Source organism: Hipposideros armiger, unplaced genomic scaffold (assembly GCF_001890085.2).
Source record: "Hipposideros armiger isolate ML-2016 unplaced genomic scaffold, ASM189008v1 scaffold_145, whole genome shotgun sequence".
NCBI lineage: Eukaryota > Metazoa > Chordata > Mammalia > Chiroptera > Hipposideridae > Hipposideros > Hipposideros armiger.
In genome coordinates, this window is record NW_017731495.1 from 736,661 (window position 1) to 746,850 (window position 10,190).

The window sequence follows — 10,190 nt, forward strand, 5'->3', positions numbered from 1 at the left end:
AGGCTTGTGGCAATGGGGAATTGAGTGATGTTACATTTCTTTGGTTTCTATGTTTTACATTGTGCTGGCAAGAACCAGAAAATATATTTACCTTACAAAGTTACCTAACGCTTTTTTTTTTTTTGCTTTAAGATATACTGCCTGATATGTTACCTAATATTGAATAAACTAGGTTTGTCTGATGGAAGGCTGTTAGCTTGCTGACCAAAATGTGCTAAGTAATGAGATCAAAACATCCTTGACTACCAGTTTGGTGGTCCTGGAAACTTGGACACTCAGATTCTCTGTGTGTTTCTGGCATGGCTAAATTACTCCTTGTGGAAACTTGAGGGCACACTCCACTCACCCCCTTGGCTGTTGCTCTTGTTCAGTCAACAACTTTTGCAACCTTATACAACAACCTTAAATTAGCTGTCTATTTTGATTTATCCCCAAATAAATGTTCTTTTTGTTTGCTTTCTTCACTTTTTATTACATATCTTTGGTTAATGTTCTTATGCTAGCATTTACTTCTATGTGTCACCTTATGGCCTTTAGATATTGTGATATATGCATTTTTATGTATAGTATTTTGAAATAGGGTATTCAGGACATTTGATTTTAACATTTGTAACAGTCCGTAAAACACATAATTGTAAATATATATATATATATATATATATATATATATGTATGTATATACAAGTATATAAAGTTTTAATGAAAATATCTCTTTCTAATTTTGAAAATTAGAGGAGGTTTTTATGATGTTCTGGCAGAGAATTTGGAGGAAAAGTGACTTTTATTTTTTATTATACAGCCTGTATTTCCTAGCTCTATTTACATCTGGAATTTGTTTTAAAACCCTATTTGGTATATTCAAAATGAATAATTAAGTGGCTAACTATAACATGCATTATTGATCTACCAAATTTAGATGTTATTGCAGCAAGTTTGTGTGCATTACGAAACTGAAATAACTCCCCCGCCCGCCCCCCACTCCGCCCCCCGCCCAGTGTTTCTTAAATTCTGTTGAAATTTCAGGAGCAGGAGAGAAACAGCATATTTGCTTTTCCCTTCTAATTTCAGGGTACAGTTGTACAATTAAACTGTGTTGCTTCCCTTCTCCCTGTCATTTATGTGAATCTTATGTATCCTCTACTTGGTATTTTTCTCCTTTGTTTGAAAATAATGTAGGGAGGTAAAATTTCTTTTTTAATTTGGAAAGACTAAACTTTTCTGTGAGGACAGACACCAGACTAAAAAATAGACACTCTCTGAGCTTTGACTTCTCTGTTGAGAACGAGGTTGTGTAGTTCTTCACTCACTGACTCTAAAGTATGTGATATGACGCAGTCGTCTGCGATTCAGTGCCACCAGCACGTCAAAGCCATATGCATTTTTTTCCCTTTATTGGCTGAACTTGGAATTGATAATCAAACAACAGCCTGTAGTGCTGCTGATGGTGGTGGAAGTGGTCATGGTAAGACTAGTGCAACTCGTAGGAATGCTAGTTTAGTTAGCTGTAATTTATGAGGTTTTGGGGGATGTAGGAAACCAAACTGATATTTTCATTGCCTATGTTCTTCATTTTATGAATCTTCTAGTAATAGAAAGCCTGGATTCCAAAAGTAGTGTAACCAAAAAGACTCAAAATGAATTACATATGAATTGACATATGAGTCTTTCAAGTTGGATATTTAGTCCCGTGAACATGCGGAAACTTAAGATTCGCCTATAAAAATAAGTAGAAACCAAAACGACATGTATGTTTTTGGTGGTGCAGGTAGAGCTTTGGCATCTGGGTATTTTGCTCTTGATAAGGTCGTGTCAGGGCTGGAGGTGGTGAAAGGCATCCCTTCCATCTTCACAACCACAGCATGTGCACGTGGGACCCCTTCTCCAGCTGGGGCCCTCTAACCCAGCATAACAGACCCTGGAAGCTGCACAATTCATCAAAAAGTCAGTGAACGCGGGCAACCATAACAGTGGTAAACACGTAGTGAAATAGTTTTTATTTTCACTGGGAGCACACAGAGGTGCGTGTCTTAGCCAGTTTTCTGAGGTAGTGCTGAAGTCGGCTTTGTTCACGATGATTAGAGAGCCGCACTGTCTTGCCTGGGTAAATCACACATGTAATTCATCACCTTTATCGGAAATGTATCATATTATCACACTTCCATTTTAGTTTATTTACTGGCGAGGCCTAACGTAAAGATGCTTGAGAAACAAGTTGAGTGCAGAATATTTCTAGATTTTTATGACTCTTTTCCCCTAACTTTTTCAAGTGGTGTCTTTCACTCCTTCTGCAACAGCAAATTTATGCATGCTTTCAATGTTCATATTTAGTCATTTTAAGTAATATGTAATTACATTAAATAATTATGGTACAAAGTACAGCTGACATAAACTAGTTCGGGGATAAATGCAAGTGGCCCTGGAAATGGAAGTGCATAGATGTCACCAGGGATAATTGTGACTGTCATTAGTTAGTACTGTGGGCAGTGTGTGTACAGTATGTGTCTCAGAGGGACTGGAGGGTGTCAGTTAAAAGAGTGTCTAGGATTTCTAGAGGGATTTAAACCAGAAACTATGTGTGGTTTCTGGTGGTTGTTCTGTCGCTCATAATTTGCCATACGCTCTGATAGTCATTCTCAGAGCTAAGTGTTTATTCTTATATATGGTCTCTTTGCATGCCTTGCAAATGCTAAAAAAAATAAAAAGTTATAAATAAAGCTCAGTGATAGGGAACAAGAGTTTGTTCACAAGTCAGTGGATGTGGGTGTGTCTTTCATTTTTATTATAAATAAAGCAAAATACATCAGAGTAAGATAAGGAAGGAGCTTAAGTTTTAAGAAGGGTCATAGCTCCTAGAAATATTTTATACATGGTTTTAGTAAGGTAAATTTGGAAACTCCTTTTATCTATGACAGAAAGAAGAAGGATCAAGAAACTCGTTAAGGCAGTTCTTGCCATCCTCTGTTAGTTCTCTTCAGCAAGGTTAGAGGGGTTCAAGTCTGAGCTCGTCCATGCTTAGAGAACAAGCTTTTTCCTCTCATGGTGGCACCCCGCTCCATCACCTAAAGAGAGAAACACACCAAATGAGCAAGAACACAGTCCAGACAGACAGGCTTCTATTTTCATGGGGTCACTACCCTTCCAGGCCCGGATAGGTCAGCATTTCGGAAGTGTACCTACTTCGTCCAATAGGCAGTGTGCCATGTTCTGGGCATCCGTTTATGAAAATTTAACAAAGCTCCTCAACATTGTGTGTTTTAAAAATCTCTTTGACCGTGTGTGTATGTTTGAATCGATCCATTTTTTAAAAATGTGTACTTGTGGTAGTAAGAAAACATGCCCGTGTTTGTAATGCTGTTGGTATGTATACCCTGGTGTGAAATATAGATGCACATCAACTAACAATAGCTATAAAAATGAAATCTTGCACAAGCTGCGCCCTGCCTTCCCAGTCAGCGGAAGCAATGCTTTTGGGGTCAAAGAGAAGCTTTATCACTGGGGAGGTGTGGTGGTGAGGGGGGCTCTCAGCTCAAGAAGTGGGGAAGGAGAAACACTGCAAATTTTAGTATAATGCATACTGTTGAAAGAAATTTTATCCCATCGTAAAGATTAGCTGGCTGTGTAATTCAATTTAAAACTGGTCGGCGTGTCCTGACTATTATAAAGCCTTTCTTTTTTTTTTATCGCCATTCGTTGTTTTATCACCATTATTTCAGGTCGTCCACCAATATAGCATGGAGTACACAGCCAAACACACAAAGTCCCTTTTATGGTTTCACCCATTGGAGAAATTGTTGGTGAATGCAAGAGATTACTTAAAATGAGTTAAGAAAATGCTTGCTCAATTGAATGCCTCCTTGTTTTCGTTTGTTCTTTTTTTTTTAACGTAAAATGAATTTCTTCTGGGCAAGGAACCATTGAAAGTGAAATTCTTTTAAAACCATTTGCTGGACACAGGGCTTGGTTCTCAAAACTCCAGCGTTAGCACTTATCTGCAGTATCATGGGCATTACTGTGCCATTGAAAAACCAAGATGCAGTAGCTTATGTTAATGCAAGACTGACAGACCCACGTCTGATGGCAATTGCCCATACTAGGGGGTTAATAGATGTTCTTAGAATTACTGTCTTTATTTTCTTTATTACAAGAAAAACGGGCAGCTTCCTAAGCCATGCCTCCTGCTTCTTGCTACAGTCTTGGTGACTTGCTAATTAACTGTTTTGGTTCCAATGCTTCATGGGCTCTGCTGAGTTTAATATTCGTGTTAGGGAAATGCTGAAGCCTTTGGCCAAAGTAGTAGGGAAAAAAAACAAATTAAATTCAGCAAACATTTATCCAAGTGCTTTTTATGAACAAGAAATGAGGAGCCATAGAAATCTTAAGTCTTGGATGTAGACACAAAAAGGTCTGGGAAATGAATGTATGGTGTATAATTTCCTTCTAGTAGTGAGCGATCTTAATTTGTATTCATGTTCTGAGGGGGTTTCAGCCCGGAAGCATTTTCTTAAGAAGAATCTTCATGCCACATCCAGACTCAGTGGGGAAGATGTTATGACTGATGAGCAATAGCTGCCACGTTGTAGTATGGGGAGGTGGTTACTCATATACCATGCATTTGCAGTTCAATTTAGTGTCATTAATTTTTGGTCACATTTGTGCTCTCTGGCTGTGGTAGACAGACAATTGCCTTAGTGAAAATGTATCTTAACTCTTTACGGACAATCCAGACTTTCAAGGATCTGTTTTAGAAAGTTTCCGAAATGACTGTGACCTTGGCTTGGTGGGATTTTTAAGTTTCCTTCACATCGTAGCCTGTTTCATATCTGTTGCAGGAAGCTCTGGGCATATCTGTGAGGCACGTTGCGGCTAGTATATGAATCAGGCAGTCAAGAAAACAAGAAAACACGCAACTCTGTGTCCTGTAGGATTTAGGACGCAAGTTAACTTTAAATCCTAGTCTATAAAGAATTAAGGTTATTTTGCCTCTCTGATGGGAGTTAACTTTTGAAGCATTTTGCATTCTTACTTGAAAAGGAGTGACTAGATCAATTTGGTTTACCTGACTATGTCCCCTAAATCTTGGGCAGCTCAGTTTTCTCTAGTTTCAAGTTCCTATCTCCAAAACTTGACTGCTTTTGGTTTTGTGGTTAAAAATTCAGATTCTAGGCAGGTGGTTAAAAATTCAGATTCCTGGAACCTAGCTCAGGGCTATTGAATCAAGCTTTCTACTTGTGGGTCCAAATAATTGGGTCTTTAATGAGCTCTTCTGTGGCTTTCCTGCCAGTTCAATGCACTGTCCTTGCTTATGACGATATAGACTGTCAAATTCAGGGATATGCACACTCTCATCACCCTTAATGGGGTCATTCTTTTCCATCGTGACCTCTGTGCACCTCAGTCACCTCACCTGTAAAACAGGGTAATTGTTCTTTGTGCATAGAGTTGTTATAAGGAAGGATTAAGTAGATTGGTGAATAAAGTTTTTGTAGGACAGAGTGTAAATGTGGCTTGTGTTGGTTCTGAACCTCATAATTGTCATCATCATTTCATTTTGTTTACAGGGACTCTGTGTATCCTCAGCAGAGGCAGTAAATCACAATTCAGGATCTCTTACTAGGCTGTTGTAAGGAGGAGTGGAAGGCATACAAATAGCATTATTGGGGAGAAACACTTTATTTATTAATCATAGTTAAGTGTAAACATAATGCATTAAATCAGTGAGGAGGCTTTTGGCTGGAAGAAACAAAATGGCTGACATAACAAGGGATTTATTATCTCATATAACAAGAAGGCTAGGAGGAGTAAAGCATTTTTCAGGACCTGGTGATTCAGGGACCCAATGATAATTATTAGGAACCCAAGTTCTTTCAGTATTCTTTTCTTCTATTCTCGCCTGTTAACCTTGCCCCTAAGGTTGGAGAGGGACTGTTGAAGTTCCAGGCTTAGCATGAAGACATGACAATATTCAGTGGAAAGAGAGGGCCATTCCCTCTTTGTATTACCTGTTTGTATAGTCAGTGACCATTTCGTAGAAGCCCTTCAGCAGACAGCCCCTGGTGTCTCATTGAGTAGGATTGGGTGACAGGCACATCTTTAAACCAGTCACTGGCAAGGCAAATAGAATTGCTGATTAATTAAGATCCACTCACTTGGGTCTAAGAAGAGGCACACATTTCTTGAGCACATGGCTTCCCGGGGTGGGGGGGAGGAATACATGAATGAAACTTGGGGCTCCACTATTGTGGATAGCTGGGGTGAGGATCGGAGTAGACCAGCAACAGTGTCTGCTTTATGAGTCTGGTAATGAAATATCTTTGCATGATATCTTGGAGAGAGTTAGCCTACTGTTTTCCTAAGATGGAGTTCATTTGGTGTGACTTGCTGTATTTAAAGGGATAACCACTGTGTCATGGCTTGGCCAGTGCCTGAGACAGCCTTGGGTAATGCTTTAAAATATCTTACTTATTAACTGTTTGCTATTTTCATCTTGAAATTTTTCTTGTTTCTCTTTTCCTTGACAATATTCCTTTTTCTCTTGAATACTGTTCTAAATGTGTGTGTGTGTGTGTGTGTGTTCTCACATATGTGTGTGTGTGCATGCTTCCTCCCTTCTTACATTACGTTACACATAATCAGGGAAGTCTGGTTCTTGCTTATTGATAAAGGACTGAACAGACTGAAAATATTGACTGACCCCCCTCGAAGACAGCTTCATTGATCACCCTAGCTCAATAAATTTCTTCTATTACTCTTCTTTCATAGCACCTGCTAATTCCCTTCCTAGCAGTTACCTTAATCTGAGTTTTGTTAGTAGGTATTTACTGCTTTATTGTCTGGTGCTCCCAGCTGAGTATAGGCTTCCTAAGGACAGAAACCCTTTTCTGTTTTGTGCTTTCATTACATTCCCAGCCAGAACCCAGCACAGTGCCAGTCTTATCCTAGGGCCCCAGGGAATAGTGGTTGAGTGTTGTAGAAAGACTGTGATCATTCCATGGACATTCTGGGACCCTATTTCATTATCAAATCGCATCCTGACTTTTGAGAGGGTCAGAAATCTAATGAGATTTAATGGGATCTAATAAGATTTCTTTTCCCCAAGGCTGCTGGATTAGAAAATTAGGTTGTGACCTGACTTTGTGAGAGCTTTGAAATGAGCTGAAAGGGAAAGGAAACCTCAAAGTGGGTGAATCTGAGAATGTGGAGTTAAAAGTGAAATGCCACATAACAAAGTTAAAAAGTAAGAACAGTTTAACCCAAAGCATTAAAATCTGGCCAGACCTTCCTAGTAAGGAATCAACTTCATAAGCTTTGGATGGGTTGGAACAGAAGTGGTTGGAGTTCTAAGTTGTGGAGAATTATGTTAGACCCTGTAAAAATTCTTTCTTTTTCTACTAATGTATCTAATCTCCAGTTTCTAGCCAAAACACTCCAAAGAACTTCATTTAAAAAAATAAAAGTAGTCTTTTTCAAAAAGGTTGACCTCCATTTTTAGCATTTAGTAATCAATGATACTGGCCTCACCTTCCACTCTGAGGAGAATAATCCTAGCGAAAAATGGTGGTATTTCAGGGACAGGCAGAAATGAAATACTGCGGTCGAGATGAACCTATGTATTGCAAGAAGGTATCAGTCTAAAAAATCTTTTGCTCAGACCCTTGAGAAGCCACCTACGTATTTGCGATGAAAAGGAGGTGCCATATTGGCTGAGAGTGAGCAAACAGGCCCTTAGGTACTGATGGAAAAAACAATGAGTTAACTTTGGGATGTTGGCCTCATGGAAGATGTTTACCATTGAATTTTATCAAAGGCATCTCAGCAATAGTGTCTGCGACAGGAGGAGACTTTGGAAGGACAGTGGCTGGATCTAGAGAGGTTGTTTCTGGTATCTTAAGTTACTCTTGCTTTAAGCTCAGTTAAGTTGCTAAACAGATGTCTTCCATGGGTCAAGTGAGAGAAAATGCTCTTAAACTATAATAGTAACGATTTTAAAAAGAACGGGAAAGAATACCCCAGCCATGAACTTGAGCAGCCCTGAGTGTCTGTGAGATACAAAGAAATAAGTGGCCCTATGTCCTGGGGGTTCTTGAATGGGACTCGCAGGTAGTGACAGCTTGATTTTAGGAGTCAGGGTTCATGACTGTAGGCACAGTCTTCAGAAAAGCCTCTCAGTTTCTCTGAACCTCAATTTCCTAATCTGTAAAGCAAATCATTTAAACTATCTTTGACTCAAAATTTCATGAGTGTGTAAATGTGTGATATGGCCAAGGAGGAGAGCATTGGGCTGCAAAAGCAGGAATCCCACCTTTGTAGCTCGCTCGTTGGGAGACCTTAGAGGGGTCAGATAGCCTTGTTGCGTCTTGGTTTCCCAGTCCCTAGAAAGAATGATTCTGATGTCTGGGGACTCTAGTAGGGTGGAATGTCAGCGAGCCTGGACTTAGAGGATGGGAGGTCAGGGGCGTCCTGCTGCCTCTTGGTTTTTCTGTTGGAAGCAAAAGGAAAAAGCTAGCCCTGTAAGTATGTTAACGTGAATTCTTTCATCTGACCCAGTGACCTGGGGGCCTGAGAAGATGTACATGCATGTCCTGTTTAGCCTGGGCGGTAGCTCATTTGTAAAGAGTGGCCTCTGCAAAGCCAGCTGTCAAAACAGCAGTGGTTTGCCTGAGAAGCCTAGGGGTGAAAACTTTCAGATGAAGGGATACAGCAAAGTAGAAATACAGGCATCTTCCTCAAGTAATGAATGGCTATTCCATTAACTCCACTATTGATTATCTCCTCTGAGCTACCCAATTCTGGGAACAAAGGCTGTAAAAATCTTTAAATGGGTAATGTTAACCAGGCAACAACAGTAATTCCCTTCTCTTTTGAAATTGAAACACATTATTTGTGTGCTGTGCATAGTTCATCCATTCATTTATTCATTCATTTGTTCACTCATTCAACAAAATTAAGTTCTTATTATTGCAAGCCAATATCTTTGCCTCCATCTGCCTTCCCCAAGAAAAAGTCCCCTTATAACAGATTTTTAGAATCAGATGTAGTTTCTCAATTGCAAATGAATAGTATAGCTTGCCATCCTAGGATAAAATAAAAATAGGGTTTGTAACACTTTAAGGCCATCTGGAACCTAAAAGGGAGGTACTAACTACACATATTCACATGATTCTTAGCCAGGATAAAACTATTTTTTTATTCATTCATTTGATAAATAATTATTGAAGCCTGCTGGGAATGCAAAGATAAGTGGAATATAGCCTGACCCTCCTGAGGTCTGTAGTCAAGTGGGAGAAAAAGCCCGGCAGACAAATTCTCATTCGATGAACTGCAAGCTCCCAGACGCCCAAGATTGGGATGGAGGAGCGGCTGATGGGGGCCAGTTCCCCAAAGTTGCACACACCACGCAGGGATTTTGGCCCTTTGTCTGTAGGCAATAATAGAGGGAATCTAGGAAGATTTTAAAGTGGCTGAGGATGTAAAATGTATGTAGGGAATATATACAATGAGATTTGTATTAGGATAAGATCACCTCAGCTTTAGTGTGTACGATGAATTAAGCAAAGCCTGCCTTATAGAAAGGTGTATTCGTTTACTTGAGCTGCCACAGCAAGATACCACAGACTGGGTGGGTTAAACAACCGGCATATATTTTCTCACAGTTCTGGAGGCTAGAAATCCAAGATCAAGGTGTCAGTTGGTGGGTTTCTCCTTAGACCTCTCTCCTTGGCTCGCAGATGGCTGCCTTCTTGCTGTGTCCTCATATGGTCTTTCCTCTGTGCATACACATTCCTGATATCTGTCTGTGTGTCCATATTTTTTTCTTCTTATAAGACACCAGTTAAATTGGATTAGGACTCATCCTTATGGCCTCATTTTAACTTAATCGCCTCTTTAAGGTTCCCATCTTCAAATGCAGTCACATAGTTCAGGTACTGGGGGTAAGGGCTTCAACATATGAATTTTAGGGGAACACAATTTAGCCCATAAAGGAAGCAAGCCAAAAGGTAGGGGAAATCCACTCCTTGTCAGAGGGGATGGATGTGTATGATGAGAGAGAAATGGGTGTGTATTTTAATGAACAGTTTATGGCTAAAGCAGTATGTATTCACCTGACTTCAGATGTCTACAAACAGGGACCCTCACAGAACAATACCTCCTTTACACTCTCTCTGTCTCTCTCTCTCTGTCTCTCTCTCTCT

The 10,190-nt window shown here is 39.8% G+C and overlaps 1 protein-coding gene across 9 annotated transcripts in view; it reads left to right on the top strand.

The window, feature by feature from the left end:
• The window catches only part of MPPED2 (metallophosphoesterase domain containing 2), a 187,466-nt gene that overhangs the window by 73,619 nt on the left and 103,657 nt on the right, over window positions 1-10,190 (top strand). The gene's annotated exons all lie outside the window — the stretch shown is intronic.